Source organism: Carlito syrichta, unplaced genomic scaffold (genome assembly GCF_000164805.1).
Source record: "Carlito syrichta isolate Samal-C Ts95f unplaced genomic scaffold, Tarsius_syrichta-2.0.1 Scaffold313525, whole genome shotgun sequence".
Classification (NCBI taxonomy): domain Eukaryota; kingdom Metazoa; phylum Chordata; class Mammalia; order Primates; family Tarsiidae; genus Carlito; species Carlito syrichta.
Genome location: NW_007257621.1, coordinates 264,972 through 288,966, shown reverse-complemented (window position 1 = coordinate 288,966; position 23,995 = coordinate 264,972). Strand labels below are relative to the sequence as shown.

Here is a 23,995-nt window from a genome sequence, read left to right as displayed (position 1 = left end):
CAAAATTTCTGGCAAAAAGGGAAAAATTATGCTAAAATATAAGCCACTAATTTTTATAAGCATAAAAATGCAGGTGGTGCTATTTGATGCTAATGAAAACCATTATACAGTTTCTTACAACTAAGAGTAATTTCAAAAATATTCAGAAAAAGATGAGATAAACTAGCAATTCACAGAGTAACTACAAAGTTTGACCTCACAAAAAGAATCTACATTATATTTTAAAAATAATATTGTCAAAGATTATTTTAAACTGTCAAATACTATAGCCAGAAAAGTTGCAGAGTAGATATCACTACACTGAGGATAAGGATTTTCTTTCTTTTTTGTTCCTTTTTTTTTTTTTAATTACAGGGATGATGTCTCACTATGTTGCCCAGGCTGGGGATTTTCTTTCTTTTCCCCTCCTAATTTTGTTCAAGATATGTGCATAACATACATATTTTTAAATTTCAATAGCTTTAGGAGGTACAAATAGTTTTTGGTTACATGGTCGCACTGTATAGTGCTGTAGAAATCTGGATTTTAAGTGTACCCACCACTCCCACCTGTGCACAATGTATCTGACAGGTGATTTTTTTCATCCTTCTACCTCTTCCCCCCACCTCCTTCTGGCCCAAGGTTTTCTATAGAACAATTTCATATATAATTAATATTTTTAAAAATCTTTGTCAGACAACCTGTGAATTCATTCGAAAGAAGACATCATGACTATGGAAAAAAATAATTATGAACATAGGAGTTTTTATAATATATTTACATATGAAAAACTGTACAACCATGAAGAGTATATTATATTTTCTTAATAACAGGAAGAAGTGTTCTATCAAGATATGTTATATATTAAAAAGGCAGATAAACAACATGTCTAAAAGGAACTCATTTTTATCGATATAAATAGCATATAGAATTAAAGTATTGGTGCATAAAGAGAAAGAGACTGACAAATAGAAGCAATATGCTGCACTTTAGCATTGTAGTGATACTGACAAATATATTTAAATATTTAGATGCTATCTCTGGGTGACACAATTTTTTAATTTTTATTTATTTATGGTTTATAAATGTGTTATGTTTTAATGAATATAGAAATACAAGTCATTATTTTTAAAAGTGGAAAACATGGTTTATTTCACACTCACAAGCACAGAAAATTCATAATATCTAGTGTGTTACTATCCAAGTAGTAGTGAGGTAGCAGATAAAAGGAGATAGTAAATCAAGGATTAATCTTTAAGCTTTTATAATAAGATGCTAGTATCATTTAATACTAATGAAATATATAAATTAAGGATTGTTTTAAAAATCTGGAGGGTAAAGAAGTTATTTAATGTCTCTACAAGAGTTATTAACTACCAAGTATAATTTGCAACACAATTCATATATAAAAGCAAACTACAGAAAAGGTTACAAGAATTTTTATTTCCTCTCCATCTACTCCTTCAGATGATGGAAGTTCAAGATGGGTGCACGCTGAATTTTGGTGAACAGAGTGCAATTGTGAGCATTTTACAAAGTATTATGTACCTTGTTTATTCTTCAGTAACTTTGTGAGGTAAGTGGTAATAATGACACCTTAATAATGAGAAAAGAGATTTAGACAGTTTAGAAAGCTTACTTTATTTATTTTTTTCCACTGAACTAAAATATCGAAACTTTAATTAGATCAGAACCACATCTGTCAGGACCTGGGCAGTACACTCCCATCCGCTTTATAGCACCAATTTCTTCTGAGGGGGCATTTCACCAGCCACCTGAGTAAGTGCTCCAGCTATTTCCACACTGGCTACAGAGATGTCTGAAGCATGGCATCAATGTCCAGCCATACTCAGAGCTCAGAATTCTGGTTTAGTACCATTCTTCCCACTACCCCCTTATATCCCACGAAGGACTTTCCCCTCCCCACCCCACCAAACCCTGGAAGATCCCAGAGTTTACAGCTCCTCCTTCCCAGCCCCCTTCTTCTGGAAGGCAGTCAGGATGTTTAAGCTCTTCTGGAGTTCCTCCTCCTTCCTGTCACTCATCTTGTTCTCTAACAGCTTTGCAAACCGGGTCATCTCCGATGCCAGGAAGTCCTCCCCTTGGTCTAAGACCTTTCCCATGATCTTCAGGTATTGCTCAGCCCACTTCTCAGTTCTTTCACACTTAAAAGGTTGTCCTGCCCCTGCTTCAAGAGGGCCTGACGGGCCTCCACATCAGAGGCCATGATGAACTCCCAGCCAAGGAATCATTTGCGGGCAGGCAACCAGGTATATCCCAGGTAGACCCCCTGCCCCTTCAGCCAGTGCTGGATGGCTCCAACCTTAACTGCCCCATTATACGGAACTGCTTTTCAAAGTCCCCATCTCAGAAGAGGTAGAAGACTGGGTAGCTCCCTTTGTCCAGCTTGTATTTCTCACTCAGCTCCACATTCGGTTTGTCTCCATAATCTGAGATCCCCGCTTCTGCCACCAAGAGATAGTTGCTGGAAGCCGAGTTTTCAGCAAGACGCTTGAACTCATATTGCTTCTCACCGTAGGGACACTGGGCGTCGACCTTCACCAGGACGAACTTGCTTTTAGGAATGACCTTGTAAGAAGTGACCGTATCCAGGGGAAGAGCGCCCTTGGTGAGCAGGCCGCTGCCGCCACGCAGAGCAGAGAGGAGCAGGAAGCCCAAGAGCAGGGGAAGCAGCGGCAAGTGAGAGGCGGCGTGGGGGCGCAGCGGAGGCCGAAACACCGGGTTCCGCGAGGGGGAGGTGGGAGAGCTGTAGTAGAAAGCTTACTTTTGACGGTAACTAGAAAGTGGATAAGCACAATCTTCCTGCCTCTAAAGTCTATTCACTTTCCATAGAATCACACTGCCCTTATGCATATTACACAGCAGAAACAGCCCCTACCTATCTGGCCCAATTCCTATTTTATAGATGAGGACCCAAATGAGAGACATGGCTTAGAACAGAAAAAAAAAGAATTGTCCAAGATTATACTCTTAGATAAATATTAGACTAAAGAACAAACACAAAGATCTCCCAATATTCATCTCAGTGCTATTTCCAATATTCCATTTTTTTCTCCCCTTCAAAAGAAAAAAATAAGAAAAATAGTATACTATCAATTACCTACTAACATTCGGGCCTCCTTATTCTTGTTCTTGCAGAAAGAGTACAATCAAAATAAGATCTAGAGAACAACATGAGACAATCTATGCACATCAAAAAAGTAAAAGGTTTCTTTCATAAACTATTGTACAAACTTGTTTTAAAAATTCTAAGTGTAATGTTTTCTACTTTTACTTACTAGAGAAGACTTGTTATTGGAATAAACATGTACCAAACTTTCTACTTTACCAAAATGCTTGAGTGTCACAATGTTTTATCTATATATTACATATATAAATATACATATATAAGCACATATACATGTCATATAGACATGCACAACAACCTCATTTTATATTTAAAAAAATTCAAATACCCAGAAAACATATAAAGAATCATATGTCAAGTAGGCCTGTACCCAACATCCTGGTGTATATTTTTAACATTTTTTTTCTTTTTCTTTTTTTTTTTTTTTTTTTTGAGTCGTTGTTGCACTCTGTCGCCCAGGCTGGAGTGCAGTGGCACGCTCATAACCACCACAGCTGCAGACTCGACCTGCTGGGCTCTGGCCATTCTTCCGCCTCATCCTTCCAAGTAGCTGGAACTACAGGCGTGAGTCACCACGCCTGCTAATTTTTTTTAATTTATTGTAGAGATGAGGTTTCAACAAGTTACCCAGGCTAGTCTCAAATCCCTGGTCTCAGGGAATCCTCTCACCTAGGCCACCCAAAGTTCTGGGATTACAGGCTTGAGCTACCACGCCCAGCCAATCCTGGTATATCCTATAACCATCACATTTCCTTTTTACCAGAAGCAACCTATATCTAGAATTGCTGATTATCATGCCAGTAAATTTCTTCACATTATTTTTACATATCTGTGAATTCCTAAACCGTAGGCAGAAGTTCACAGATATGTAATAAAGTATATACAGATAGATGTCACTAAAAATGGTGGCGCAGAGAACTCCAAAACTCCACAAAGGCAATAAATAAGTTAGCAAAAATGGTCAGAATCAACTTGTTTGAAACTCTGGAATCTAATAAAAAAAACTTACAGTCAAGGAATGCTTAATGAAGAAGCTACTAAATTTCAGTGAGAAAGGGCTGTGGTAGTTTAACCAACCAGCTTATATAGCCCCCTCCCAGTTTGGTGGATGTGAAATCATTGGCTCACATTCCCTGCATAGGGTGCTGGTACTAGTGGGAGCAATATGGCCCAAATGGTTCTTAAAAATTGTGGTTGTTTGCTTTGACCAGTTGGCAACTCCCTAAAGGAATGGCTTAAGGACCAGTTTCACTTGCTGTCAAGTTTCCGCAAGGTAGGGGACATTCTGCACTCTGACATTTATCAAAAACATTAAGAGGAAAATGTATTAGCTGCAGCCACCTACAACAAAGAATAAGAGTTGGCACAAGCAAGAGTCAAACAAAAAAGCCTAAGAAAGAAGAAGTTGGGGAAGAATATAATTGGTGGAATAAGGGCTTTGAAAAGCTCCCTCATATACCAGGGAACTCAGAAAGCCTAATGTCTGCCCAGGGCCAAACACATCTTGGAAAAGATATAAGAAGACCTTAAGCTTTCAATTCTGGCTGAAAGATCCTTAGCCAGCAGAAAGTAAAGACTAAACCAGAGTTGTAAATGGCCTGGCTAAGCACTGAAGAAGTGTCCTAACAGAAAGTCAGTCTGCAAAGACTGGAAGAGTATTTTTAGGGGTTCCGTGTTTTTTATGGAAATAAACAATCGGATGAAAGTGAAAGGATGGAAAAAGATATTCCAAACAAATAACCAAAAGAGAGCCAAATGGTAATACCATAAGGAAAAATAGACTTTAAGTCAAAAATTGTTACAAAAGACAAAGAATATTATATATTGATGAAGGGCAAATTCATCAAGAAGTTGTAACAAATACAAACACATATACAACAAATAGAGTCCCAGACTGTATCAAGCAAAAACTAACACAAAATTGAGAGACTAGGCAATTCTACAATAATAACGAAGATACCAAAATCCAACATTCAATAATGCATACAAGAAGATCAATAAAGAAACAGAAGATTTGAACAAAAGTATAAAACAAGACCTAATAGACATGTCATCCATCAACAGCAGAATACATATTCTTTTCAAGTACATATGGAACTTTTTCCAAGACAAACCATAAGCTAGGTCACAGAGCAAGTCTCAATAAATTTTAAAGGACTGAAATTATACAAAGCATCTTCTCTGATTGCAATGGAATGAAGCTTTAAATCAGTAACAGAAGAAAAACTAGAAAATTCACAAATATGTGGAAATTAGGCAATGCTTTCTTAACTGATGACCAAAAAAGAAAGCACAAGGAAAATTAGAACATACTTAGAAACAAAAGAAAACACCAACACAACATAACAAAACTTAAGAGATGCAGTAAAAGGAGTGCTCAGAGGAAAATGAATAGCTATAAACTCCTGTATTTAAAAAGAATAAAGATCTCAAATCAATAAGCTAACCTTGAACTTTAAGAAGATAGAAAAAGGGGCAAAATAAACCCCAAACTTGTCCAAGGAAATAAATAAAAGCTAGAGCCAAGACAAATGAAATAGAGAAGAGAAAAACCATAAAAAAGTACCAAAACAAAAGTTAATACTTTGAAAAGATAAACAAAAATGACAAATCTTTACCTAGACTGGCCAAGAAAAAGGAGAAAAGACTCAAATAACTAAAATCAGAAATGAAAGTGGAGATATTACTATTGGCCTCAGAGAAATAAAAAGTATTATAAGAGAATACTATGATTTACTGTACACCAACAAATTAGATAACCTAGAGAAAATAGACAAATTTATTGAAACACACAAACTATCAAAACTGACTCAAGAAACAGATAATGTGAACAGACCTATAACCAGTAAAGAGACTGAATCACCAATTAAAAAAAAAAAACAACAACTTACAGTATGACAGCTTTGAGGAGCTCCATAGACCCATTCCCCAACAAAACTGTGAAAATGACCCAAAAAACTACCACTTAAAGTCTTTAAAAATGGTCCTGGAGACATAGAATAAATAAATATTTATTCAAGAAAATTTACCAGAAGACTGTAAGAAAAGTGAGACTCTGTGATGTTTGAACCGGTGTCTTCAGGGAATCAAATACTCCACTCCAGAATGACACAAGTGGGTTCCCTCTTCAAGCAAAAGATACCAGTCAGAGTGCTAGTTCCTAAGAAGGGCAAAGTGTCAACATTGCTTATCCTGCCTCTAGCTACCTATTGCTGAAGTTCCAGATGAATGTAACCAAGAGATGAGGGGTTCCCTTCTGCCATCCAGCTGCTACTGATGCGATGAAGGCTCTACTTTGGGCATGTTGCTGCTGGGGTAGCCAATTGTTGTCCTGGCTCCTAACAGGTGAGTTCCAGACTGCAACAGCCAAGATAAGAACCGAGGATACTGCCTCCCCTTATCCCACCATCAAATGCTAAGATCCCTACAGCAGAGATCTCGCTGGGAGAGAAGCACATCACTGTTCCTACTTCTTAATCTAGAGCAGTCCTGGTTTAGAGATTTTGCCTATGGATAGAAAGAGACCATAAAGCAGATCGTTCCTAATTGCCCTTCCCAGAGACACTGACTTTGTCTGCAAGGAAATGAGCAAGGGTTCTCTGAAAAACAGTGGATATTGTGATGAAAGGCAAATGAGAGAAGATTGGAGGAATCATTGGATATAAAGGGTAAACTGTAGGCCAGTTGGTTGGTTAGCCAGAGAGAACCAGGAAAGGAGATAGCTTGGAAGTGCCTACCTGGAGTCAGATGAAATCTCAAGCACTGATTTAGGGAACTACTAGGGGCGCCAAAAAAATGTATACATATCTTAAGCAATGTTAAGAGATGTTCACCGTAACCAGAAGTGTCTGGATGCTGATGGTAAGAAACCACTTTGAGCGTCTCTTGTAACTGCAGAAGTCAAACGTGACTTGTATTCATCTTTTGTTATCGGTATATATTGAGTATTACAATTTTAATACAGATTTTTTTTCTTTCTTAAAATGTATACATTTTTTTGGCACCCTCTGCATTCCTTTAAAGGAAATCAAACGTGATTAGCTTAGTCTGTGTCTGTGGAACAATTTATGCCCCAGGGCATTGTTGAAAACAACAATGCAATCAGCACTAGATTAGTGGACCTTAACAGTTGTATGAGGTTAGGGAAATACACATCGTGAAAAATAACTCTGCCAAACCAGTCACCCTAGGATAATTGTGGGAAAACTCATCAGAGGCTTAACATTGTGCATGTGTGTGGGTGGGGGGTGAGACTAAGCAGACTCAACTAAAACAGTCCATAAAAAAATAACAAGAAACAACAACGTGTACTAGACGAAACAAGCTCCAATAATTTCTACAATATATTACATAAAATGTCCAGTTTTGAATAAAAAACTTTAAGGCATGAAAAGAAGCAGAAAGCATGAAGGAAAAAGCAGGTAACAGAAAACTATCTGTGACTGCAACTACATGTTGGATTTAACAAAGCCTTCAAAATATCCACTTATAGAAAATATCAATAAAGATGCAAAGCTTATTTTTAGAAAGGAACCAAATAAACATTCTGGTAAAAATACTGTAACTGAATTTTAAAAAACCACTAGAGGGACACAACAGTAGATATGAATAGAAGAATCAGCGAACTTACAAACAGATCAGCATATATAACCAATCCAAGTAGAAAAGTATGGAAAAAATGAACAGTCTCAGAGAACTGTTAAGACATTATTAAGTATTCTTACTGACTTACACATGATGGCAGTACCAAAGAGAGAAGAGACAAAAAGCAAAAATAAAAGAAATAATGGCTGAAAATCTCCCAAATTTATTAATAAATAATAATATATACATTTTGGAAGCTCAATGGACTTCAAGTAGGATAAATGCAAAGAAATCCACAAATAGCTTGATAATAGTACAAATGCTGAAAGCCAAAGACAAGGAAAAAGCCATTAGAATGGCCATAATAAAAAAAAAAAAGGCAGGGGCGGGAGAGGATTACCAGCAGTGGTAAGGACGTAAAGAAATTAGAATCCTTGGATATTGCTGGTGGAGATATAAAAATGGTTTAACCACTGTGGAAAACAACTTAGCAGTTCCTCAAAAACTTAAACATAGAATTACCATACAATCCAGCAATTCCACTCCTAAATATGTAGCCAAAAAAAATGAAAACAGGTATTCAAACAACAACTGAGCCACAAATGTTCATTGCAGTACCATTCACAATAGCCAAAACAATTTTTGACTAATAATACACCCTTGATGGAACAACCCAAATGTCCACTAACAGATGAATAAATAAACAAAATGATACATGTTACAACACTGATGAACCTTGAAAATATTATGCTAAGTGAAAGCAGATAGACACAAAAGGCCATAAACTGTGATTTCATTTATGTTAAATACCTGGAATAGGCAGATAGTGGTTGCTAGGGCCTATAGGGAAGGGGAAACAGGGAATAACTGGTTATGGGGTTAACTTTTGGAATTATAAAAGTGTTCTGTAACTAGATGGTGGTGCCAGTTGCACAACACTGTCAATGTACTAAAATGTACTACTGAATTGTAGTTTTAAAAAGGGTAAAAATGATCAATTTTGTTATATAAATTTTATCTAATTTAAAAACATGCATGCACATACATGTCCATAACCACATATATATGTGTCTCTTTTGTGATTAAAAAGTAAAGAAATTTGGTCCCTTGGTATCCATGGGAGATTGATTTCAGGGCACCTCCAGTAACCAAAATTCTTGGATGTTCAAGTCCCTTAAATAAAATGGCGCAGTATTCACATATGACTTATGTACATCCCCCATATACTTTAAATCATCTCTAGACTACTTAATACCTAATACAATGTAAACAGTTGTTATACTGTTTTTTATTTGTTATACTGTTTTATATTGTTTTTTATTTGTATTACTTTTTATTGTTATATTTTCCATACTTATTTCCCCCCCCCCCAAGTATTTTTTATCATTAATCCACAGATGTGGAACTAGTGAATCCAGAGGAAAAACAGGATACATTTTTTTCTATAAATTTTAAGTCTAAATTAGCCACTTGCTGGGTCCAGTGGTTCAAGTCTGTAATTCCAGGACTTTGGAAGTCCAAGGCAAGAGGAATGCCTGAGCCCAGGGATTTGAGACCAGTCTGGGCAACTTGGTGAACCCCTGTCTTCTCTACAGTATATAAAAAAAATTAGCCAGGCAGGTTAGTGCACATCTATAGTTCTGGCTACTTGGAAGGCTGAGGTGGAAGGATTGCCTGAGCCCAGCAGGTCGACACTGGAGTGGCTGTGAGCATGCCACTACTCTAGTCTGAGTGACAGAGTGAGACTCTGACTAAATAAAAAAAAATTAGCCACTAAAAGAGAATAAGGTACTAATCAGATTATTTTTAATCACTCAAAAGAAAAGCTGTTAAGCTTCTTAATAAACGTCTTCAATTGTGCAGTATTCTCATGTGCTAGCTACCAAGCTTCTAGACTAATGAAACATACAAATTACCTCATCAAATTAGAGTTTAAAAAAAAATCACTGTCTAAAGAGTACTATCAAAATTCTATCCAGTTATAAAATGTGACTAACATGTTTATAAGCTATCTCTTTTGTTCTGTGATCTATAATCAGCTTTTCTAGGTAGCTTAATCAACTATGATGTTAATTATATAGCATTTTTGTTTATTAATTCTTCAATTTACAAATTGTAAATCACTTTATAACGGAAATACTACCATATTTACGCTAAAAGTCCTCTGGACTGCTTTAGGAAGTTATAACCAAATACTGTCTGAGATCAAAACAATTTTATATATATAATGACTATAATTACATAATGAAAAGGAGTTAATATGAAACAATATATAATGTTTGACAGTTTTGCTAAGATTTTATAAGGAAGAATAATTCAATTATAGTAAATGTTTATAAAGGTGATACAAGTAATAACACACATATCATAAATTTCTTAAATCCCTTTGAATTAAATTTGAATTAAACAAATGATGACTTCAAGAAAGTACAATAAACATGTATTATACATTTAGTCATATCATGCACTCTAATCGACCCTGGAGTGCCAAGATAAATACAACACATTCCCTACTCTAGAGAAAACTATCACATAATAGAAGCAGACACAAATATTTCCAACATGATAATATGACAGAGGAATGTACAGAGTGACAATGAAGCATTTTCAGAACAGGAAGGATGTTCTGAAGATATTCCATGACCTGGATTCTATAGGAAGCAAACAAAAAGATTATAGAGACCAGAAACTACAGCATAGATGTTAATAGCAAGGGTTCTATGTAGAGACCGATGTGAATCACTGCTTTGTCATAAATTCTGTCATCTTGTAGATAATGGGCCTTTCCTTGATCTATTAAAAGATTATGGTAGCTGGGTATAGTGACTCACTCCTGCAATCCCAGCACTTTGGGAGGTGGAGGCGAGAGGACTGCCTAAGTCAGGGGATTCAGAACCAGCCTGGGCAACATGGTGAGACTTTGTCTCTAAAATAAATAAAAAAAATTAGTTGGTCATGGTGGCAGGTGTCTGTGGTTCCAGCTACTTGGAAGGTTGAGGCAGAAGGATCACCTGAGACCAGGAGGTTGAGGTTGCAGTGGCTGTGAGCCTGCCACTGCACTCCAGCCTGGGAGACAGAGTGAGACTCCTACTAAAATAATAATAATAATAACAACAACAAAATAAATAAATGATTATGGTACTTCATTCTCTTATGGTTGTTGAGTGGATAATATAAAATTTCAGACACACACACACACACACACACACAATCTCTGTCTCTCAGTGCAAAGTAAGTACTGGATTGACATAGCAAGTAAAACTTTATGAGTAACATTAGAGGGTAAGATGACAGGGGTGATAATGATGCTAATAACCACAACAAATAATTACCATGTATAAAAAGTACTTAAAGCAGTGTACTCTTTTGCAATAAATTATATTCTTTGCTTTAAAAAAAAAAAAAGTACTTAAAGGCTATCATGGTGTGTTGTGCTTCTGTGCCAGGAATACCTGAGAGATGAACTAAATTCTGGTGAAAAGTAGAAAAACTTGAATAAAACTAAGTATGTTTAAAAGGAATCTAGAGGGACTCAAGCAATCAGGACAAGAGGTACCAAGATTCCAGAGAAGGGGAAATCTAAAGGCGGGCAGACAGATCACAGTCACTTTTCTCCCTGTGAGTATTTGCTGATTCTAGTCATACTGCAAGAGTGAGAATCCATGCTCTGGCCAGACTGAGAGCCACTGCCAAGGGATGAGAATATCAGCAAAGATTCTGTTGGCCTCATGGGGCTGGGGATAAAACAAGATACCTGTGGGGCTAAGATCCTGGTGAAAAGTGCCCTTTAAGACTTCTGCTAAATGGTGAGGATGCATAAAGCTAAAGCAGAAAACCAAGAAAAAAGCCTCCAAACTATAGCAAAGTTTTCTGGTATATTGTATTGCAAAAGGATACGAGGATCAGAGATCAGGATCTGCCAGAAAGAAGGACCCAAGAACGTCAGGTTCTCAAATGGAAAGTGTGGAAAGCTAGACCATATGAGAAGGCCAAGCCAAAGGTACAGACAGCCTTAAATCAGTATTGACTCACTTTGGTTCCTAAGTAGATGAAAATTATCAGCTCCCATGCTATATGTCTAAGAAAGGAAAGGAAGAATCCTCTCTAAAATAATACTATAATCTGGAGCCTTTACAATTTTCATCATGACTGTTCATCAATAATTACAAGGTGGCAAAAAGACAGATACTTTTGAATAAAAACTAAAGGGAAAAAACAGACAACAGAGTTTTACCAATAATTTAATCAATAAAGCATTAAATGGAAATTCTAGACCTGGAAAATAACTGAAATAAACTACTTAATATAATTTTAACAGCAGACTATAAAATAGCAAAAGGTAGGACTAGAAAACTTTTTTTGTTTTTCGTTTTAATTTTTTACTTAAAAGATGTGAAGCACAAGTCAGGGTTAGGTATACAAATGTTCATTACGCAGGTACCCTTGTTGATAGGTACCCCCACCCCCACCTTCTGAAAGTTCCCCACTACTGCCAGTTCCCTTCTACTATTATGATATTTGTTCAAGGTCTGCTTATGAGTAAGAACATGTAGTACTCAGTTCGTTTCTGTGATACATCACTCAGTATTGTAGATTCTAAGTCCATCAAAGTGGCTGCAAAGTTATTATTCTTCCTTTATGGCTGTGAAATATCCCATTGTGCATTATGTACCACATTTTAAAAATCCTGTCCTCTTTTGATGGGCAGCACGATTGGTTCCATGTTTTTGCTATTGTGAATAATACTGCAATAAACATGCATGTGCAGATATCTTTTTCATATAGATTTGATTTCCTCAGGTTATATTCCCAGTAGGGATATTGTGAGGTGGTATGGAAGCTAGAATTTTAGATCTTTTAGGAACCGCCACACTGTTTTCCACAGAGGCTGTACAAGTTTACACTCCCACCAACAGTGTAGAAGTGTTCCCTCTTCCCCACATCCTCTTTAGCATCTGTTGTTCTTTGAGTTATTGATAATGGTTATCCTGACTGGAGTTAGGTGGTATCACAGTGTGGTTTTAATTTGTATGTCTTTAATGACTAGTGAGGCTGAGCATTTTTTCATGTATCTGTTGGCTGCTCATATGTCTTCTTTTGAGAAGTGTCTAGTCATATCTTTTGCCTTTTTAACGGAGCTTTTTTCTTTTTGGCACATTTGAGTTCCTTGTAGTCCTAGATGTTAAGCCTTTGTCAGACGTACAGTTGGCAAATATTTTTTCCCAGTCTATGGGCTGTCTCCCCACTCTCTTATGGTTTCTTTGGCTTTGCAGAAGCTTGTCAGTTTGATGAGGTCCCACTTGTCTATCTTCTCTCTTGTGGCATGGGCACGTGGGGTTTTGATCAGAAATTGGTTGTCAGTTCCAATTTCCATAAGGGTGTCTCCTGCATTTCCTAAGGTTCTTACAGTTTGAGGTTTTATGTTTAGGCCTTTGGCGCATTTAGAGTTGGTTTTGTGTATGGTGATAGGTAGGGGTCTTGTTTTAATCTTCTGCATGTGGTCAGCCAGTTTTCCCAGCACCATTTATTGAATAGGTTCTCCTCTCAATAAGAGGAGTTGATGGTGGAGCCTTTGTCATAGATGAGTTGACTGAGAAATCGAAGTTTTGCTTCCGGAATCTCAATCTTGTTCCATTGGTCTATATGCCTGTTCTTGTACCAATACCAGGCTGTTTTGATTACTATAGCTTTATAACAACATTTAAAGTCTGGGAGTGTGATATCTCCTGCTTTTTTCTTCTGAGGAAAGTTTTGGCTATCCATGGTCATTTATGCTTCCATATGAATTCCTATGTTGTCATTTCTTCTTCAATTCTGTTGTTCAGTGATGGGGGGATAGCTTGTACTTCTGTTTGCTCAAGCTCCTATTCTTTCTTATGTAGATCCTCTGGCTTTGTTCAATTATGAAGCTGGACTGGGGGCAGGGGGTTATGTTTTTTGCAGTTTTGGGATTTAATTAAGGGGGAAGCTGTGATTCAAAAACTATCTGCAGATCCTAGTAGCTGCTGACAGGTGTGTGGGCCCCTGGAACACACATCCAATCACCTTCCAATCTGTCCATGCAGTGGGGTTGTATGTTTGCCCCTGAGAAGCAAAATGAGAAAAGAAAAAGGGAAAGAATGGAAAAAGCAAGGAGGAAGACAAAAGAAAGGTGGAGAAAGAGAAGAAGAGGGGAAACAAACAAGCATACCAACCAATGTATTATCACAGAACAAAGATAGAAAAAGAAATACAAAAATCATACAAATAAACAAAGACAACCTGTTGGTGTGCATGCCCTCAAAGATACCCATATACAAACAGAAAATCTAAAAAGAAAACATAAAATAACAGAAACAAAGCAAGTGTGAAAATGTAAACAAAAACGCAAAGGACGAGTGAAGAAAAAAACTAAAGCAAAAACAAACAAGGGAGAAAAAACTTGCTCTGTGGCTGTTTTGTAACTCCAGGTTCCTTCCAGCTGCCACATTAAGAAGAGGCTAATACTCATCCCCTTCGCTCTCAGTGCAGGTGACAGGGTTGCTCTCAGAGTGGGTCCGATGCCCTACGTACTACTGTTGGAGAAGCACTGATCAGATCCGGACTCACCTGACTCTTCTGTTGCTGCTGCTGCTGCTGCTGCTATCAAGTCGTCCACTCAGATATGATGTGTCTTTGCCTCTTTCTGTGTGGGTGAGGGGCATTTGTCTCTCTCAATCTGATGAAGGGATAGCCTCTGGGTCCCAGGTTGGAGGCTGGACAGAGCTGGGTGGGGCAACGCAGGTATCTGCCAGATCCTGGGACAGAGAAGATGATGCCAGTCAGCGCAGTGCCAGGCTTCTGTTCCAGATTTTCACACCCTGCCTTCTCCACAGTTCTTGGGCCTCACGCCTGATTGCTGCTGCAGGTAAAGTCGTTGGCTGGGTGCTGGATGGTGAGGAGCAGCTGTTCTCTGCCACCTCCTCTCAAGAGAGCCCCCCAAATGGCAGATGATCCTGTGTATCATGGGCACCAATCTCAGGGTGGTGATGGGTTGCAGTTACCTCAGGAGGAGAGTCCCGGGTGCATGAACCCAAGTCTCCCTCCCCCAGCTGAACTTTCACTCACCCAACCAGCACACACCCAATCACACAGAGAATCTTTATGGTTACAGACTTTCACTCCGACCTGTTCCTTTGCCATCTTGCCTCTCCCCCCCAAGATAGACTTCTGTGTCTAGAAAACTTTTTAAGGCCAAGAAAAACATTTTCACTGAAGCAAAGAAAAAATTATGAAAAATACAAAGAGCTGGGGTAAATGTGAGACAAAGTGGGAGAGTCTAACACATGTTAGACAAAGTGGAGTCAAAGAAGGAAAAAGAGAGAAGCAATATTTGAAGACATAAGAATTTTCCCAAACTGGCCAATTGTAATGTCTTGTGGATTAAATATATACAGAGTCAAAATGTATGACAACAATAATGTAAAAAGCATAAGGAATAAATGGAGTCCAAAGTACTCTTAGTAGGGGAAAAAAGTGTTCTAAGGCTATAGTATTCTTGGGGAAGTGTGGGTAAAAATAAGTACTGTCAGTAGCTGTAACAAGTCAATTATGTATACTGTAATCTCTAGGGTAGCCACTAAAAGAAAGGACAGCACAACTAAAAATATAATGAAAACAAAGAGGACACATTAAAAATATGGTAGACAAAAATATAAATATTTTGTTTATAAACACATTTCTATATAAGTAGGCAAAATACTCCAATTATTAGAATGGACTAACATCAAAATCTATTAATATAACTTTTCTAATTAATGGAAAAAGGGAGAAAAAAGATCACTTTGGCAACTGCAGAAAAAAGTATTTGATAAAATCCAATACCCATTTAGGATAAAAGGTTTTATAAACTGGGAATAAAATTTCTTAATTTTATAAACAGTTTCTGAACATACATAAACACACCCAAACACACACATATAAACACACACACATACACCTACAGTAAGATTTCACTGTGAGGTAGGAATGAGACAAAATGACTACTATTACCACTTCCATTCAACATGTATTGGAGGTCCCACCCAGTAATTTAAGGCCAAAGAAAAATAGAAGAAAAAAAAGTTTTTAAGATATCATTTATACTATACTTTAAAAATCCACTTCATAGAAATAAATCTAATAAAGGATGCAATCTTTACAATGAAAGCTGCAACATGGTATTGAGAGAAAGTAAAGATAAGTTATATTAATAAAGAAATAAGTTGTGTTAATGAACTGGAAGATTCAACATTGTAAAGACATCAGTTACAATATATCCAGATTGACATATAAATTCAATGCGATTAGGAAAAGACTTCAATACCACTCTTGTGGAAATTGAACATTTGATTCTAAAATTTACATGGAGATGCAAAAGTCAGAAATACCAAAGCAATCTTTGAAAACAACAAAGCTGAAAGACGTAGAAGTAGAAGACATTGACCTAAGATATAGTAACTGAAATTAAGACACAGTGGTACTGGTGCAAAAATCCAGAAATTGACTAATGGAAAAAAAAAAAGTTTAGTAGTGTGCATGCGCGCGCGTGCGCGCACGCGCACACACACACACACACACAGTCTGTTCATTTATGACAAAGGTACAATATGGAAAGGCAAGGGGGATTACAAGCATATTCACAATGTCATAAAAATGTATGTCATATTTATCACAGTTTTACAGAAGTGCACATACACTATGAGCCCAATCATGCAAAGATATCTACTATTCTGGCAGATACTTCTTTAAACAAAATAACAACCTCTAGCAGCTATCTTCTCCAAGTATCCTACTACTGATTCCAGCAAGCTACCGACAAACTTCTTCACCAAGTTTTCAACTCTCATCTTTTATCTGTAAATGTATCTTCAGTAGTACAAAAAGAACCATTGTGAAAATGTATAATGATCTTATAGCCAATGTTGCAGAAACTTATCTATTCTGTAAGGAAAAGACTATCTAAAATGTGTAACATTTTCCTCAATAGAAGCAACTTTAAAACAATGAGAAAAATATTTTCTAAAGACTTTCACTATGCCAGGTTTTTTATCTAATTCGATTCCCTAATTTGCTTTATGAAGAAGGAATTATCTGCCTCTGCCAATGTTATGGATAAGTAAAATAGGGTGAAAATATGCTAAGTAACCTAACCAAGGTCATTCTTAACACTAAAATTTGGCAGTATCTGCCTGGATTTGAGTCCAAGCTTACATGTTCTTAAAATTCTTAGACATATTCTTCCCAGCCTGTCAGTAACAGACAATGTCTGGTTAAAAAAAAAACAAAAAACAAAAAAACAGAACAAAGGGGATTCATACTCTTTTCTCAATTCATATGTAATAAGGGATATAGCCTTCTATTAGTTTTCTGATTTCTAGATACTTGGATTATATATTGCACCCAAGATGGAACTTTGAAAGCACTATATGATTCAAAGCAGTGAAGTGAGCACATTTATTGGTCTCTTTTATTTCCCAAAATATCAATTAGGAGACAATTTTTACAAAAAAGTGAAGCCATAACAGGGCTGGAATATAAGGGTGACACTGGTAGATCAAAAGTTTTCAGAAATTCAAGGCAGACGAATGGGAAAAAATTAGCAGATAAATCAGTTAGATGAAAACAAATTAGCAGAGAAATAAAGGGAGAAAAATCACAATTTATCTCACAAGATACTAGAGATATCCACTGTTCTTTCAAGGAGGCCCAAAGAAAATCAATCTTTCTTCAAATACTAAGAGCGGAAAAAGACCTAGTAGCAGTCATGAAATAATTATTTTAAAAACAGTATTTATGATACTTGAGAGAGCTGGGGTTCTACCCTTTCCCAAGGTTGGCAACTGTGGCTTTATGCCAAAGCCCAAGAAATGCCCTCTAAAGGAAGTGGACCACCTGTCTGGGTATATCTCTTGGAAGAGTGTCAGTTCCTGAGAGACAAACAGGATACAAATTGGATTAATCTGAATACCGTAATAGACAGAATGAGATGAAGAGAAAAAGAGGGAGAAAAGATAACTCCTAACTAAAATTAAATAGTAGTAAAGTAATATGCCACACAAAACAAAGCCATCCTTACTTCAACATATATGGGGTTTCCCAACTTATTCATGCAAACTTTAGGGAAATCATCATGTTGAGATATCATGCCCATGTATACTGAATGTACCCATAACCTTCCCATTCGTGTTAGAAGAATGCTGGGGAAAGAGGTCTACACCATTACAGCGAAAACTATGACAGCCAAATTCCATTACATGTAACAGTCCTTCATCCTAACATATGAATAAAAAGCCAAGGACAACCAACATTTGGGGAGAACCAATGGCATAAAAGAGAAGATCCAAAATGAAAAAAATATTCATAATTATCAAATAAGCCTGACAGAAATGAATATGATTCAGGGGGCAAAATGGTATACTTTAAAAATTTTTTCTTATAAGGCACACTTGAATAAAACAAGAAAAAGCTGCTCTGAAAAAGTGGTCAGAGGTAAGAAAGAATTCTTGTTAAACATAAATGACAAAAATTTAAAGTGCAACATAAGTAGTAAAAAGGTCATAATTAGTGCATAAGTGAAAAATAAAAGATAAAAGCTACTTTTGAGGAGACAGACTAAAAACACAAAGAAAATAAAAAATTAGGGTCCTAGAAGTCAACTGAGAAGGTCTAATATTAATCATTTATTTATTCATTCATTTATAGCCTCTTGAGTAGCTGGGACTATAGGCACGCTTCAGTAGGCACAGCTAATGTACTCTCAAAAAGGTTAAAAAAAAACAGAAACCAGGAATAACAGATATATATAAATATATATGACTAAATCCATGACCTGAAGAAAGACACAAGTTCACAGGAAGGTCTCACCAACTGCCAAGAATGATTACTGAAAAAAGATCTATACTTAGAAATTACCTGGTGGGCAGCCCCTTCAGGTCCCCTCCCACTGTGGGAGTTTTGTCCTCTCAATAAATCCTGCTTTCTAAAAAAAAAAAAAAAAAAAAAAAGGAAGAAATTACCTGGTAAGGCCAGGTTCGATGGCTCACCCTATACTCCCAGCACCTTGGAAGGCTGTGGCAAGTAGATTGCCTGAGCCCACAGGTTCAAGACCAGCCCAGGAAACTTGGCGAGACCTCGTCTCTACACTAAATAAAAAATTAGCTGGGCATGGTAGCACTCGCCCGTAGTTCTGGCTACTTGGAAGGCTGAGGCAGAAGGATCGCGGGAGCCCAGCAGGTTGACACTGCAGTGGCTGTGCATGTGCCACTGCACTCCAGCCTGGGCGACTGAGTCAGACTCCAACTCAAAATAAATAAATAAATAAATTACCTGATAAAATTTCAAAATTCCATTTTAAAATTTCCTACGTTATCTGCAAAGGAACAAGTTGAGCTGAAGTCTGAATGCAAGTGGTAAATTCTTTTTAAGGTTTTCAAGGAAAAAAAAATTGAACTTAGAATTCCATACTCAAATTTATTCAAGAATGAGGACCAAATAAAGGACATTTTCAGAAAACAAATACTTGAGAAGTTTGCCATCCTATATTGAAATTGACATGGTATTATGAACCCAATGAAACTCTCTTTTTTGTGTAGCACATCCTTATGAGTAAAGCCACATACTCTTAGTACACATTAATAAATCAATATACATCATTCACTAATATATTATGTATACTGTAAAATATACCAAAATAAAAATTAAAAATAATCAGATAAAAATTAACACAGATAATTTCTAAAGTTGTCTGATATTCTCCAAAATTGTTTTGTGCACTCTCTTTAATGTAGATACCTCACTTTAAAGACCACAGCTCCAATCAAATAAAAAAGAAATTTAAGAAAGAGAAAAGATGTAATTGAAGAAACAACAGAGCTGAATATGTCTCAGACAAAGAAGAAAATTTTTCTAAATTACATGAGAATCCACTAGAATTTTCTACTTGGCAAATTTTCAATTGATGAATTTTTCACATAGGTAGAATTACATTTCATTCTCTGTAGGGCCATTCCACTTTGTTCTATAGTAAGTATTTATATAATCGCATTATATTTCTAGGTTTAAGATTTTTAGAACTGAATCAAAAACAAATGCCTTGATGTAAAATTAACCACAAATAATAACTAGAAGACTGAAGGAGTAAGGAGAGGAACAAGACTATCATTCAGAGTGGTGAGCACAGGGTAAATAAATGAAAAAGAACATCATTAACAGAAACCAGTAACACAACTAAAAGCAAGTACAAAGAAATGAGGAGTGATTTCCTATTCTCTTTATGCACTTATGTAAAAATTAATACAATTAGAAATCCTATTTTTTTAAAAAAAGGGTTACAAGCAGAAAAGCAGTATATAACAGTACACCAATTTAGAAAACTGAAATAAGTTACTGACTGCCACAGTCAGCTTACATGAAACACTCCTACCACTTCTACCAGCCCTCATTTACTGTCTTTTACTACAGAGTTGTATGTGCACAGTTTTGGTCTTACCTAGCATAATCTGTACTTTATTCATTTCTGTGAGGCAAAGCATAACGCAATGCTTAGTGTCTGTTTTAAAATTAAAAGGGAGGGGGCTTCCTTTTTATTTTTCTGGTCTGAGGGAATTAATGGAATGGTTAATTCAGACCCAGACACAAAAACAGAAAGACCATCTTGTATTATTTCTAATCACTTAAAACAAGTTTATTTAAAGTTGACTAAAATGTGTACTAAATAAAGAGAAAGTCTCCACTCTGAAATAGAAACAGCTGTGACTATCAACAGACTGATTAGAATAAGTGATAGGCTGCTTTTGAAAAGAATCTTAGAGAGGCAGGAATGGGGTGTTGAAAGATGAAGCAATGGCAATAGCTTAAGAAAAAACCCTTAAGAAAAAAGTTAACTAGGGACTAGAAAAAATGTTCCTTCTTCCTCATATACACTTATACATTTCTATAAAGGGGAAAGTCAACAGAGCCAGGATGTGGGGGAGGTGGGCACACAGAAGTCACATGTGGTGGTAATAAATTTACACAGGGCTTCAGTTTTAAAAAAGGGGGAAAAAACATATATATATATATATGTACACACACACACACAAGTGCTAAACAAATATGTTAATTTACTTTATAATCTACTTACCTGGGTCTTTGAGGCATACGTGAAATAGCTGTTCTAGAGTGTGAGCGTTCTGCCCTGAGTAAAAGGTGACTTTCCTTCAAAGTTTGACAAGTTATTTCAACCAATTTTATCAAGCTGGATTATATGACACAGATGTTTTTATAGTTCAAAAATAGAATATTAATAATTTCATGGGGTCCGATCCAGTAGTCCCACACTCTAAGTGATTACAATGGTAGACTTTATCAGGTTTATATTTCTCTAAGGCAGGGATTCTCAAAGTGTGCATGAGAATTACCTAAAAAGGTTGAGCATTGTAGCTCATGGCTGTAATCTCAGCATTTTGGAAGGCTGAGGTGAGAGAACTGCTTGAGTTCAGGGGTTTGAGACCAACCTGGACAACACAGTGAGACCCTGTCTCTACAAAAAATTACAAACAAAGCATTAATTTGGTGTCACACACCTGTAGTACAAGATACTTGGGAGGCAGAGGTGGGAGGTTCGCTTGAGGCCAAGAGCTCAGGGCTGCAATAAGCTATTGCAATGCCACCTGTGCCACCTTAGGACAGAGCAAGACCCTGTATCAACTAAAAAAAAAATTCATCACCTGGAGGACTTGTTAAAGCAAGACACTGGCTTCAATCCTTCAGGTATGGATTCAGTGAGTGTCTGGGTCAGGTTCCCAAATCTGCATTTGCATTTCTAACAAGGTCTCAGGTGGTCTTTATGTGGCTAATTCAGAGATCTCACACACCAGACTAGAAAGCCATCAATATCACTAACACAAAAACCTCATCATTACTGCCCCAGTTGTTCTTCACTTGTCCTCCATCTCACAATAAGTCAATAAGGTGAAATGAATTTCACCTGCGCACTATCCTGAGAGGTTGGGCTAACCCTCAGCTTCTTTTCAGGATCTTATTCCAATGTTACGGAATCTCTTTTTAAATTCACAACATCCTCTCTGAAATCCACAACATCCTGCAACACTGAAAGTAAAGAGTAGTTTAAGTAAAATTTTACATATATTTGGAAACTTTTTTTTTTTTTGAGTTGGAGTCTCACTCTGTCACCCAGACTGGAGTGCAGTGACCGCTTCCGGCCACCGCAGCCTCGACCTGCTGGGCTCCGGCGATCCTTCGGCTCAGCATTCCAAGTAGCTGGAACTACAGGCGTGCTACCATGCCCGGCTATTTTTTTTTAATTTTATTGTAGAGATGAGGTCTCACCAAGTTGCCCAGGCTAGTCTCAAACTCGCGGGCTCAGGCAATCCACTCACCTCGGCCTCCCAAAGCACGGGATTACAGGCTGGAAACTTTACAAGGGTAGGCAAAAGAATTCCAGATGTTTTGGGACCAACTCTTTTTCTATTTAATAATTCCTAAAAGCTTTTAACACATGCTGCTATACAAGGAGAGATTTAGAATCTCTGTTTACTGTTGCCTTGTCACTTACTGTCAGGGTTCCCCAATAAAAACCAAAACTCTAAAAACTAAACTAAAAGTGAACCTCTGTGTACCGCAATATAACTCCACAAAAATCACTGCATTCTGTTAATGTATTTTTAAAGAAAAGATTAAAAATCAATAAATAATTTAGCAATAATTTTAGATATAGGCATAATAAGTATGTCATTTTCCATGGCAATGGTAAAAATGTAAATAAAGACCCTGGCTTCCTGGATTCTATTGTTTAGCCATTTCATGTTTCAGGCCATGCGCTCTTTGGAACATCCCTGAGCTTTTGGCTATATAAAGAATTGAAGGCAAGAATCACTAAGTCCTGTCCAGTTCTACCCTAAATTAATACAGAAAGACTCATAAACTGTAGACTAAGATTTACTCAACATAGTCAAATAAATTTTTCACACTTCAATGACCTTCTAATAAATCAACTACAGGTCATTCTAGAACTTGTTTACTTTTCCCATAGCATAACATATTAAACATATTCTGGATATTTGGAAACCGTTTTTTAAAAACAACTACATTTATATGGCATGCTAGTTGCCAACAAATCCAACTGTATTCTTATTACTGATTGTAAGGAATAGAATGATTTATTTTCAAAATAAACCCTGAGCCATGTTTAAATGCCTCTGCTGAGTCACTTCCTGCTTCTCTGCTCTCTTTTTCTCAGGCTTTCACTTTGGCGGGTTTGTGTGTTCAAATTTTGGAGGGAACCTATAAAAATGAAATCCTGTAAACCAATCAGGAAACAGGACACACAAATGAAGGGATTTTCTTTTTTTTCTTTTCTTTTCTTTTTTTTTTTTTTTTTTTTGAGTTGGAGTCTCACTCTGTCGCCCAGACTGGAGTGCAGTGGCCGCTCCCGGCCACCGCAGCCTCGACCTGCTGGGCTCCGGCAATCCTTCCACCTCAGCCTTCCGAATAGCCGGAATTACAGGCGCGCGCTACCACGCCCGGCTGATTTTTTGATTTATTGTAGAGATGAGGTCTCGCTGTCCAGGCGGGTCTCGAACCCGCGGGCTCAGGCAATCCACTCACCTCAGCTTCCCAAAAGCGCGGGATTACAGGCTGAAGGGATTTTCTAGCAGCTCTAAACCAATCAGCAAATAGGAATGTGCAAATAAACTATGTGACCTAATTTACGTTCCACATAGACGACGTCTTGGAAGCGTTGTAACCTGTGGAGCCCAGCCTATGGGAGACCGCGAGGGACTAGCATTCTAGGCTACAAATATGCTAACCATAACAGCCCCAGTGTGCCTGCCCACCAGACTCCTGATCTTGCAAGACCGTCATTAAAGTCTTGCTTCTGCTGCACTCCACGTCTCCAAGTTCATCCTTTGATTTTGGACAGGTGAGTTCATTTCTCACAATTTGGGGGCCCATGAGGGATACTCTGCAGGAGAGGGACCCCCCGAGACTATTGTTCCAGAGGCAGCAAAAGAGACACACCAAAATAAATAAATAAATAAATAAATAAATAAATAAATAAATAAATAAATAAAAGCAGGCACCACAGCCACCAGGCAACCTGGTGCACAAGGCAAGGTAGGAAAAATTGGACTATAAGTACTGCCTTGGTGGTTGGGGCATTCTTGGTGGTTGAGTGTGTGTGACAGACGTATCCCAAGAATCCCAAGATACAAAGCAACTGTGGAGTCCCGATCTGTGTTATTTGTTGTCCCATGAGGGAAACGACTGGAGATGGATGAAGCA

General features: G+C 37.2%; 1 pseudogene; it reads right to left on the bottom strand.

The window, feature by feature from the left end:
- Nucleotides 1–1,934: 1,934 nt before the first annotated feature.
- Nucleotides 1,935–20,848, bottom strand: LOC103273094 (annotated as a pseudogene).
- Between the last annotated feature and the right edge of the window lie 3,147 nt (nucleotides 20,849–23,995).